General features: G+C 46.2%; 1 pseudogene; it reads left to right on the forward strand.

Moving 5' to 3' along the window:
• Window positions 1–867: 867 nt before the first annotated feature.
• Window positions 868–2,324, forward strand: LOC115202613 (histamine H2 receptor-like; annotated as a pseudogene).
• The last annotated feature ends 6,497 nt before the right edge of the window (window positions 2,325–8,821 follow it).

Here is an 8,821-nt window from a genome sequence, read left to right on the forward strand (position 1 = left end):
CGCCGGTCCGGATCTGCCAGAGTGGCCCGCCGGTCCGGATCTGCCATCGCCGTCCGCCAGCCGGGCGCAGCCAGGGTCGTCCTCCAGCCGGGCACAACAAGGATCGCCCGCCAGCTGGCCGAAGCCAGGGTCGCCCACCAGACCTTCGGCAGGGCCAGGTGCGCCACCTAAGAGGGCGACGCCATGGGTGGGGCAGAGGCCACATCCCGCACCTGAGCCACCGCCGTAAGAAGGCCCACCCAGACCCTCCCCTTCAGTGTCAGGTTTTGCGGCCGGAGTCCGCACCTTGGGGGGGGGGGGGGGGGGGTACTGTAACGCCCTTGCCATAGAGAGGGTTTTTTTGTTCTTTATTTTGGTTAGGCCAGGGTGTTACATTGGGTGGGCGTTCTATGTTCTGTTTCTATGTGTTTGTATTTCTTTGTTTTGGGCCGTGTGTGGCTCCCAAATCAGGCACAGCTGAAGTTCGTTGTTGTTGATTGGGAGTCACACATAAGTGCATGTTTTTCCGTTGGGGTTTTGTGGGTAATTGTTTCTGTCATTGTGTTTCACCTGACAGGATGTCGGTTTTTCTTGTTTTGTTTGCATAGTGTTTTTTAATAATGAAATATGATGAACACTAATTCCGCTGCGTTTTGGTCCACTCTCTCTCACAACAGTCGTTACAGAGAGTCTCCTCCAGGAATTTAAGACCTGAGATAACAGAACCTGGGTGTAGGAAAGAGAGAGAGAGAGGGATGCCACGATCTATACCCAGAAAGGGCCACGTCATGACACTTGATAAGAAGAGTGTTGAGGCTTGGATTCTATCAGTAGCCCTGTCCGTAGTCCTGCCTGCAGGAGCAGAGAAGCTGCCGTAGCAGTGGACTGATGTGGAGGCAGGCTGGTCCTTGTGACCTAACGTGGGGGTGGGACACCAAGATCTACACGGCTCTCCGTTGGCTGTTTCTAGTGTCCTCCATCGTGCTGACCATCTGCGGGAACATGCTGGTGTGTTTGGCCGTGGGGCTCAGCCGCCACCTGTGCCGCATTTCTAAACGGCTTTTTTCTGCTAGCCGTGACGGATTTGTTACTGGGTCTGCTAGTGCCGATCCTCTCTGCCAACCTGGAGCTGCTGAGTGGACACTGGCCCCTGGGGGGCATCCTTTGTAACATCTACATCTCTCTGGATGTGATGCTCTGTACAGCCTCCATCCTAACCCTGCTGGCCATCAGTGTGGACCGTTACCTGGCCATCTCAACTCCGCTATGCGGCCCCTGCAGGGTCACCCCTCCCCGGGTAGCTCAGGCCATCACTGTCATCTGGGTCTCTTCCCCACTTCCTTCCTCCCCATCCACCTGGGCTGGAAGACGGGTGGCTGCAGGGTGCAGAACCTGGACTGGGTCAAGGTGGAGGGACGCACCTGCCGCTTTGAGTGGCACAACAACTACGTGCTTCTGGATGCCTTTGGTAACTTCTACCTCCCACTACTGGTCATGTACGATATGTACCACTGAATCTTTTGGATAGCACGTGAACAGGTTAGTGTTTTATTTCTTATCCATATTTGTTGTGCAGTAGTACCATTACCAGTGGTAGAAGTGATACTAGTAATTATGTCTGGAGCATCAATAGTAGTACTGGAAGAATTAGCAGTAGCTCTTAGAGTTACATCCATTTATTAATGTAATCCGCTCAGTCGTCCATCTGCTGACCTGTTTCTCTAACCTGTCTTCATCCATCCATTCGGGTACGGCGTATCCGAGCTGCCACTGCTTCAATCGCACGCACAGCATCAGCGGCGGCCACAGCGCGGGAGCACAAGGCCACAGTGACACTAGCAGCAGTTCAGGGGCCCTTAGTTATCACTATTGTACCTTTACCTGCATGGGCATCGGGGCAGAGACTAATCCCCCTGCTACTGCCCTCTCTGTGGTGCTGTGGCTGGGCTACTTTAACTCCGCTGTCAACCCCATCCTGTACCCGGACCTGAACAGGGACTTCCGCAGGGCCTATGAGGAGCTGCTGTGCTGCATGGGGACTAGCGTGGAGACACACGTCCACAACTATCTGTGTGTCCCTGCAGAAACGAGTGCCATCTTTCTAATGCACACAGAGACACTCGTCTGACCAATGGCCACAGAGACACCCTCCTCAAGGACAATCAACCAGAGGGGAAGAGCCTCACACTGCAGGAGAGAAACAGCAGCACCATCGCTGACCAGACCAGGTAAAACACACAGTACTGTACATTACACAGTAGTAACATACTGGATCGGGACCAGGTAACACATACAGGACACATAATAAAGGTACATGTCAGACAATAGAGTATTATGTTCTTATTATGTCACCAACAAGAGGCCCTCTCTCTCCGTTTCACGTCCTAACTCACCTTCTACTACCTGGACACAGATGAGCCAGACAGACACATAACACAGGTGAGACGAACAGACAGTGCAGGTCAGTCACACTGATGTATATAGAGGTAAAAAAAAGTAACATAGAAAACATCTCCACATGACGAAAGTGAAGGAGAGACACAAAGAGTGCAGTTGTGCAATAGCTAGTACAGTATGTTTGACTGATATAACATGTCTGATAAGTTATCTATCACCTGCTTATAAAGCAAAGAAAGTTAAAAGGAACAAACTAAAACCAAGAAGATAAGGAGAACATAACCTGAGTCAAATGTTTCTTTAACCATCTGAATAGTTCAGTGTCCCGGCTGATCATTTCCCCAGCTAACTGATAGAAATGTAAAGGTTTCTAGAGGGTGGTGCTATTCACTCTGCTGCAAACCCACTGGTGGTGAATCAGTGACTACCCTGGCTGGATTAACTTGGTGAATCAGTGACTGCCCTGGCTGGATTTACTTGGTGAATCAGTGACTACCCTGGCTGGATTAACTTGGTGAATCAGTGACTGCCCTGGCTGGATTTACTTGGTGAATCAGTGACTACCCTGGCTGGATTTACTTGGTGAATCAGTGACTACCCTGGCTGGATTAACTTGGTGAATCAGTGACTGCCCTGGCTGGATTTACTACCCTGGCTGGATTAACTTGGTGAATCAGTGACTACCCTGGCTGGATTAACTTGGTGAATCAGTGACTGCCCTGGCTGGATTTACTACCCTGACTGGATTAACTTGGTGAATCAGGGACTGCCCTGGCTGGATTTACTACCCTGGCTGGATTAACTTGGTGAATCAGTGACTACCCTGGCTGGATTTACTTGGTGAATCAGTGACTACGCTGGCTGGATTAACTTGGTGAATCAGTGACTACCCTGGCTGGATTTACTACCCTGGCTGGATTAATTTGGTGAATCAGTGACTACCCTGGCTGGATTTACTACCCTGGCTGGATTAACTTGGTGAATCAGTGACTACCCTGGCTGGATTTACTTGGTGAATCAGTGACTACGCTGGCTGGATTAACTTGGTGAATCAGTGACTACCCTGGCTGGATTTACTTGGTGAATCAGTGACTACCCTGGCTGGATTTACTACCCTGGCTGGATTTACTTGGTGAATCAGTGACTACCCTGGCTGGATTTACTTGGTGAATTAGTGACTACCCTGGCTGGATTTACTTGGTGAATCAGTGACTACCCTGGCTGGATTTACTTGGTGAATCAGTGACTACCCTGGCTGGATTTACTTGGTGAATCAGTGACTACCCTGGCTGGATTTACTACCCTGGCTGGATTTACTTGGTGAATCAGTGACTACCCTGGCTGGATTTACTTGGTGAATCAGTGACTACCCTGGCTGGATTTACTACCCTGGCTGGATTAACTTGGTGAATTAGTGACTACCCCAGCTGGATTTACTTGAATGTGTGTGTTCATCCCTAATAGGTGCAGCATGTCCACTCAGAGCTATGTTGGATGGATTCTAGGAGGTTGGCGGAGGGGAAAGAAGGACATCTGGAAGTGTCATCCAGGGATCCTGTAAATAATGTACCCCTGCGTCAACAGCCAGGCTGGAGAGTTCCACTGGGAATAGGTTCCCTCACATCAGTGGTTCCCAAACCCTTTGTGTCGTGACATCTTCCTGTCACAGCCGACAGCTCTATCTGAGACCCGGCAGAAATAACTGACCCACTATTTGGAAAGTACTGGCTCACATCAACCCAACCACCCCCACATTCACGTGTTGCCGAGATACACTCACCCGTTCTGCCATAATGTAGCATGTGACATTTGCACTATGACACTTTATGTTTGGCTGTTTATCAGAATGTGGAGTCATTTCCTGATGGCTTTTGTCCACTGGATTTGTAGACTGCTTCTGTCATGTGACCTTATTGTAGATCAAATAGTGAATAATATAAATTAAATCGTTAAAGAAGTCCCCACAGAAACTCTCTTTTACACAGATACTTGCACTCCGTACGTTGCAAGCAGTGGTGTAAAGTACAACTTAAGTAGTTTTTTGGGGTATCTGTACTTTACTTCACTATTTATATTTTTGAGTACTTTTACTTAACTACATTCCTGAAGAAAAATATTGTACTTTACTCCATACATTTGCCTTGACACCCAAAAGTACTCGTTACATTTTGAATACTTAGCAGGACAGGAAAAGTCAAATTCACGAACATCCCTGGTCATCCCTACTGCCTCTAAATGATGTCTGAGTGTGCCCCTGGCTTTTATGTAAATTTAAAAAAACAATAAAATGATGCCATCTGGTTTGCTTAATATAAGGAATTTGAAATTATTTATACTTTTACTTTTGATACTTAAGTATATTTTAAAACAAATACTTTTAGACTTTTACTCAAGTAGAATTTTACCGGGTGGCTTTTACTTGGAGTCATTTTCTATTATGGTATCTTTACTTTTACTCAAGTATGACGGTTGGGTACTTTTTCCACCACTGTAGGCAAGGACTTATGTCAAATCAAATTTCAAATTTATTTTTCAAATCAAATTTATTTATATAGCCCTTCGTATATCAGCTGAAATCTCAAAGTGCTGTACAGAAACCCAGCCTAAAACCCCAAACAGCAAGCAATGCATGTGAAAGAGGCACGGTGGCTAGGAAAAACTCCCTAGGAAAAACTCCCTAGAAAGGCCAAAAACCTAGGAAGAAACCTAGAGAGGAACCAGGCTATGAGGGGTGGCCAGTCCTCTTCTGGCTGTGCCGGGTGGATATTATAACAGAACATGGTGAAGATGTTAAAATGTTCATAAATGACCAGCATGGTCAAATAATAATAATCATTGTAGTTGTCGAGGGTGCAACAAGCACGTCCGGTGAACAGGTCAGGGTTCTGTAGCCGCAGGCAGAACAGTTGAAACTGGAGCAGCAGCATGGCCAGGTGGACTGGGGACAGCAAGGAGTCATCATGCCAGGTAGTCCCGAGGCATGGTCCTAGGGCTCAGGTCCTCCGAGAGAAAGAAAGAAAGAAAGAAAGAGAGAAAGAGAGAATTAGAGAGAGCATATTTAAATTCACACAGGACACCGGATAAGACAAGAGAATACTCCAGATGAAACAGACTGACCCTAGCCCCCCGGCACATAAACTACTGCAGCATAAATACTGGAGGCTGAGACAGGAGGGATCAGAAGACACTGTGGCCCCATCCGATGATACCCCCGGACAGGGCCAAACAGGCAGGATATAACCCCACCCACTTTGCCAAAGCACAGCCCCCACACCACTAGAGGGATGTCTACAACCACCAACTTACCGTCCGAAGACAAGGCCGAGTATAGCCCACAAAATTCTCCGCCATGGCACAACCCAAGGGGGGGCGCCAACCCAGACAGGAAGACCACGTCAGTGACTCAACCCACTCAAGTGACGCACCCCTCCCATGGACGGCATGGAAGAACACCAGTAAGTCAGTGACTCAGCCCCTGTAATAGGGTTAGAGGCAGAGAATCCCAGTGGAAAGAGGGGAACCGGCAAGGCAGAGACAGCAAGGGCGGTTCGTTGCTCCAGCCTTTCCGTTCACCTTCACACTCCTGGGCCAGACTACACTTAATCATAGGACCTACTGAAGATATAAGTCTTCAGTAAAGACTTAAAGGTTGAGACTGAGTCTGCGTCTCTCACATGGGTAGGCAGACTATTCCATAAAAATGGAGCTCTATAGGAGAAAGCCCTACATCCAGCCGTTTGCTTAGAAATTCTAGGGACAATTAGGAGGCCTGCGTCCTGTGACCGTAGCGTACGTGTAGGTATGTACGGCAGGACCAAATTGGAAAGATAGGTAGGAGCAAGCCCATGTAATGCTTTGTAGGTTAGCAGTAAAACCTTGAAATCAGCCCTTGCCTTAACAGGAAGCCAGTGTAGGGAGGCTAGCACTGGAGTAATATGATAATTTTTTTTGGTTCTAGTCAGGATTCTAGCAGCCGTATTTAGCACTAACTGAAGTTTGTTTAGTGCTTTATCCGGGTAGCCGGAAAGTAGAGCATTGCAGTAGTCCAGCCTAGAAGTAACAAAAGCATGGATTAATTTTTCTGCGTCATTTTTGGACAGAAAGTTTCTGATTTTTGCAATGTTACGTAGATGGAAAAAAGCTGTCCTTGAAACAGTCTTGATATGTTCTTCAAAAGAGAGATCAGGGTCCAGAGTAACACCGAGGTCCTTCACAGTTTTATTTGAGACGACTGTACAACCATCCAGATTAATTGTCAGATTGAACAGAAAATCTCTTTGTTTCTTGGGACCTAGAACAAGCATCTCTGTTTTGTCCGAGTTTAAAAGTAGAAAGTTTGCAGCCATACACTTCCTTATGTATGAAACACAGGCTTCTAGCGAGGGCAATTTTGGAGCTTCACCATGTTTCATTGAAATGTACAGCTGTGTGTCATCCGCATAGCAGTGAAATTTAACATTATGTTTTCGAATGACATCCCCAAGAGGTAAAATATATAGTGAAAACAATAGTGGTCCTAAAACGGAACCTTGAGGAACACCGAAATGTACAATTGATTTGTCAGAGGACAAACCATTCAGAGACAAACTGATATCTTTCCGACAGATAAGATCTAAACCAGGCCAGAACTTGTCCATGTAGACCAATTTGGGTTTCCAATCTCTCCAAAAGAATGTGGTGATCGATGGTATCAAAAGCGGCACTAAGATCTAGGAGCACGAGGACAGATGCAGAGCCTCGGTCTGACGTCATTAAAAGGTCATTTACCACCTTCACAAGTGCAGTCTCAGTGCTATGATGGGGTCTAAAACCAGACTGAAGCGTTTCGTATACATTGTTTGTCTTCAGGAAGGCAGTGAGTTGCTGTGCAACAGCTTTTTCTAAAATTTTTGAGAGGAATGGAAGATTCGATATAGGCCGATAGTTTTTTATAATTTCTGGGTGAAGATTTGGCTTTTTCAAGAGAGGCTTTATTACTGCCACTTTTAGTGAGCTTGGTACACATCCGGTGGATAGAGAGCCGTTTATTATGTTCAACATAGGAGGGCCAAGCACAGGAAGCAGCTCTTTCAGTAGTTTAGTTGGAATAGGGTCCAGTATGCAGCTTGAGGGTTTGGAGGCCATGATTATTTTCATCATTGTGTCAAGAGATATAGTACTAAAACACTTTTAGTATCTCCCTTGAGCCAAGGTCCTGGCAGAGTTGTGCAGACTCAGGACAATGGAGCTTTGGAGGAATACCCAGATTTAAAGAGGAGTCCGTAATTTGCTTTCTAATGATCATGATCTTTTCCTCAAAGAAGTTCATAAATGTATTACTGCTGAAGTGAAAGCCATCCTCCATTTGCGAATGCTGCTTTTTAGTTAGCTTTGCGACAGTATCAAAAAGAAATTTCGGATTGTTCTTATTTTCCTCAATTAAGTTGGAAAAATAGGATGATCGAGTAGCAGTGAGGGCTCTTCGAAACTGCACGGTACTGTCTTTCCAAGCTAGTCGGAAGACTTCCAGTTTGGTGTGGCGCCATTTCCGTTCCAATTTTCTGGAAGTTTGCTTCAGAGCTCGTGTATTTTCTGTATACCAGGGAGCTAGTTTCTTATGACAGATGTTTTTAATTTTTAGGGGTGCAACTGCATCTAGGGTATTGCGCAAGGTGAAATTGAGTTCCTCGGTTAGGTGGTTAACTGATTTTTGTCCTCTGACGTCCTTGGGTAGGCAGAGGGAGTCTGGAAGGGCATCAAGGAATCTTTGGGTTGTCTGAGAATTTATAGCACGACTTTTAATGCTCCTTGGTTGGGGTCTGAGCAGATTATTTGTTGCAATTGTAAACGCAATAAAATGGTGGTCCGATAATCCAGGATTATGAGGAAAAACATTAAGATCCACAACATTTATTCCATGGGACAAAACTAGGTCCAGAGTATGACTGTGGCAGTGAGTAGGTCCAGAGACATGTTGGACAAAACCCACTGAGTCGATGATGGCTCCGAAAGCCTTTTGGAGTGGGTCTGTGGACTTTTCCATGTGAATGTTAAAGTCACCAAAAATTAGAATATTATCTGCTATGACTACAAGATCCGATAGGAATTCAGGGAACTCAGTGAGGAACACTGCATATGGCCCAGGAGGCCTGTAAACAGTAGCTATAAAAAGTGAGTGAGTAGGCTGCATAGATTTCATGACTAGAAGCTCAAAAGACGAAAACGTCATTGTTTTTTTTTGTAAATTGAAATTTGCTATCGTAGATGTTAGCAACACCTCCGCCTTTGCCGGATGCACGGGGGGTATGGTCACTAGTGTAACCAGGGGGTGAGGCCTCATTTAACACAGTAAATTCATCAGGCTTAAGCCATGTTTCAGTCAGGCCAATCACATCAAGATTATGATCAGTGATTAGTTCATTGACTATAACTGCCTTGGAAGTGAGGGATCTAACATTAAGTAACC

Source organism: Salmo trutta, chromosome 12 (assembly GCF_901001165.1).
Source record: "Salmo trutta chromosome 12, fSalTru1.1, whole genome shotgun sequence".
NCBI lineage: Eukaryota > Metazoa > Chordata > Actinopteri > Salmoniformes > Salmonidae > Salmo > Salmo trutta.